The following is a 4,230-nucleotide window of genomic DNA, read 5'->3' on the forward strand; positions in this document are numbered from 1 at the left end:
AGCAAATAAGAACATGGAACCTTTGGTGGCAGACCACCCAATTTTTAGGTGAGCAAAAGTATAGGAACAGATAGTCTTAAAGTAAATTAAAGTAAACACTTTTTGGTTGCATATCCCTTGCTTTCAATAACTGCATCAAGCTGGTGACCCACTGATTGTTGCATTCTTCTTATAGTTGTTGTTTGTTTTTCTTTTCCCATCAGTCTCTTCTTCAGGAGGTGAAATGAATGCTCAACTGGGTTAAGGTCTGGACTTGGCCAGTATAAAACTTTCCACTTTTCCCCCCTGATGAACTCCTTTTGTTGTGATAGCAGTATGTTTTGGGTCATTGTCCTCCCAATTAGATTGGATGCATTTCTCTTTGCACTGGCAGGAAGAATGTTTCTGTAGTCTTCTGAATTCATTTTGTTGCTACCATCATGAGTTACATCATCAATAAAGATTAGTGATCCTGTTCCAGAAGCAGTCATGCAAGCCCAAGAAATGACACTACCTCCATCATGCTTGACTGATGAACTTGTATGTTTTGGATCATGAGCAGATCCTTTCTTTCTCCATAATTTGGCCTCTTCATCACTTTAGTAGAGGTTATTCTTGGTTCTGGAACTTTAGTAGCTCATCTCTGTATTTCTTTGCAAATTCCAATCTGGCTTTCCAATTCTTACTGCTGATCAGTGGTTTGCATCTTGTGGTGTGGCCTCTATATTTCTGTTCTCAACATCTTTGAACAGTGAATTGTGATACCTTCACCCCTGCCCTGTTGAGGTTGTTGATGAGGTCACTGACTGTTTTTGGGATTTTCTTCACAGCTCTCACAATGTTTCCGTCAACAACTGCTGTTGTTTTCCTTGGCCAACCTGTTCCATGTCTGGTTGTTAGTACACGAGTGGTTTCTTTCTTTTTCAGGACATTCCAAATTGTTGTCTTGGCTATACCCAATGCTTGTGCAGCAAATCTGCTCGATTATTGACACTGACATAGTGGATGGCGACAAGCTTATACTTAATAGTGACAATTGTGTTATAGTTTGAAAGCAGTGTATAAGGCATGAGGCTTGAAGGCTTATTTTTTGGGTGGATTTTGAAAAGCATTTGTTACTACTTTCAAAGAGCGTACAAATAAAGAACAGCATGGCGGCAGTGAGAGAGGCAAAAATGTGGAAGAAACTTGTGTTGGCTGTAGCCTTGGTTCTTTTAGCAAAGAAAATCACACAAACAGAGGTGATGTTTTCAGTTTTTTCTTGAAGGTATTCTGCCTGCTGCTTTCAACCTCAAGCAAAAAAGCAAATGGACTGGAAAGCAAACTAAAATTTGGACCAATCACAGACAGGGGAGGTCTTAGAACAACAGTCATCATGCATAAGGTCATCCTATGTTGGGATGCATATTTGTCGCTGTGAAGCAGCATGAGCATGTCATCTTCAAACTTTCCACCAACGTTGTGGTTAATTGTACTAAGCTGTGTCTCAAATTCTGAACTTTGACCTTATATATAAAAAGGTCTGCATATGCTCAGGTTTTGCTGATGGTTTTTATACTTATTCACTCTCAAGGACTTGAGGACTAACATATCATAGGCTTGCACTTAGCCAGTATAATCGAAGGGTGGACTTGGGGTTTTGCATTTTAGTATAAGACAACAAAGATATTCTGCTAACAAATGAAACCTTGTGCTCTCAGCTTTTGGTACCAAAATAAGGCCATATTGGCCATATGTGTGTTTGAGAGGGTAGCACTAGATAGGAACGCTCGAATCCACCTTTGTGTGGCCGTTTATTTTTGGCCTGTGAATATCTTGTTCTGAGTGAGGATAGCATATAAATGACAGAGGCCTTGCACATGTAGAGTTAACGCCTCACTTGTTACTATCCGGGGTGAAATACCCGCCCGTCCGTCACACTGATGGCTCTGACAGCCATTCAGCAGAGCCCATGGAGCCCCAGTTTACAATCAAAGGCCTTTGACTGAAAGAATCCAGGCCCACTCTGCCAGAGAGAAGGGGTGGAGCAGCCTGTCACAGTGATGAGGCCCTGCACCAGTGAACCAGTCCTAAAAGAGAGAACCTGCAGTGACGAGTGGCACTCTTCATCATTTTTCAGGAACAGCATCATGCTGCAAAATCAGACCAACATTTTTTTGGAATAGTTTGTTTAAGAAGTACATTAATCCTATTCCATGGTTCTCTCTCCTCTGAATACAGTGTAATGTTTTATATAAGAAGCCACATGATACCAGTATGTCTTTATAAGCAATTATAAGCAAATATAAACTTATTTGATTAACAGTAGAATCACTAACAGGTAAGTTCATCATTTCTCGTGATTATCAATTCTCAGTGCCACTCTAGGGCTCCAGTGAACATTAAATGAGACTTAAGTTTTTGAGAATCAATTTTTCATACAATTGTTAGTACTGTGTGTATTATGTTTTGTCTCAAAATAGCCTCAAAACCTGAAATGTGGTGAACTCAAAGCCCTGCTGAAACATGTGATAGTCATTAAAAAGTAATTTTCCTTCTTTCAAGGAAGCACACATAAATTTATTCTTTACAGGAAATATACCGAAAGTGTGCCAGTGAATCTATGTGATGTTATTCAGAATGATTATCACATCAAGAGCATTAACACAGAATAAGTCTTTGAAGAATGAAAGTTTACAGTTTTTCAGAGAGGATTAAACATATAGATCCAACTGAAAAGCCCCTTTTCACGGCCAGTACTATGAGTTATAGCTCAAGTGTATTTAATAGTCAGGCTAATCGCTTAAACATGCAGGACTTCTCAGTGGGTCCTGACTTAAACTGAATATATATAACAGTGGAATAATTAATGAATGGTGTATGGTGATAAAGTATCTGCTGGTATGTAATAGACATGTTCATACAAATATGTGAACAAAAAATTGTACTTACGTGTGTGTGTGTGCGTGTGCGCGCGTGTGTGTGTGTGTGTGTGTGTGTGTGTGTGTGTGTGTGTGTGTGTGTGTGTGTGTTTCATCAATTGAGAAGGAAACTGATTTGCTTAACATCTTGTTGGAGTTGGACTTCTGCCATGAAATTTCAGGTCAGTTCCTATGTGTTCCCTTGAAAGATCACTGTAATGTTGGCAAAGAGCACACCTCTGTGCAATGTGTTGACCTCACTCTTGTGGAACGGGCAAGTTATCCAGTTGGAAAGCTTGCTAATATTTGTCTCTAGTATAGTAGAGTTCTGATTATCTTTGATCTTGACTGCAGAATATTCTGTAAACATGTTCAAACGACAATTTTTCCCAAACCATCTGAACATAGTTTGAGGAAACTATTAAATATTGTTGTTACATATACAAGTCCCAGACACTGAACAAAAAATGTTCAGTCTTTACATATAAACTTGAGTGTAAAAAAGAGACAAATACTTTAAAATGCCTTTCTTTTAGAAAGAGGTTTCATCTTTATAGTGCAGTTTGTAGAGAAGACTGTTATCAAAGCCTAATGCTACTGATCATGTCAGTACATGTGGTCTATTATACAGACCATCCTAACTAAATGTTGTGACAAATTGTAAACAATTTATGTAAGAGATACTGTATAGAGACAGACAGAGACAATGCTTTAGGAAATACACTTCTGAAAGTTTTTGTTATTTTTTTTTTAATTGTACATAACATGGCTTTTACCTTGATTGTTGTGTACACTGATGTGTAATTCTGATTTACACCCACATAGAAGGTAATTAACCACATACAAGAAATAGAATTGCATAATGCCAGGCATGGAAACTTCACTCAGATGAATTTTTCAGCATCATGTCAAAGCTTGGAAATCTCTTTTAGTGCAGTCTGCCTGCTGAAATTTTAATTCATTGCTGTACTGGAGCACTTTCAAGCTCCCATTTCTCACATATGAAGAGTGTTTGAAAAGTTTGGACTCTAGTGCTCATTACAGAGCAAAGTGTGCTATGGGTTAGGAGAATGCATGAAAGAACTGAGATTTACACACATAAACACACAGATACACACACGCTCCTCTTGGCTCAGCCACTATGAATGGATCAGACTGTTTGAGAAAAGGTTAATCTGAGTGAAATAATCAACCTCTAACTTGTGCATATCTAACAGTGTAATTAAGTGGTGTTGAAGAAACAGTATCACAAATTCATGTGTAGATGAATTTTCACTTTAAGAGCTATTCAGTAAAATGTATTGAAATATGAAAACAATCCCACACAGAAAGCATTGTAGGTGGTCATGTG

The sequence above is a fragment of the Ictalurus punctatus genome, chromosome 1 (assembly GCF_001660625.3).
Source record: "Ictalurus punctatus breed USDA103 chromosome 1, Coco_2.0, whole genome shotgun sequence".
In the NCBI taxonomy this organism is placed as follows: domain Eukaryota; kingdom Metazoa; phylum Chordata; class Actinopteri; order Siluriformes; family Ictaluridae; genus Ictalurus; species Ictalurus punctatus.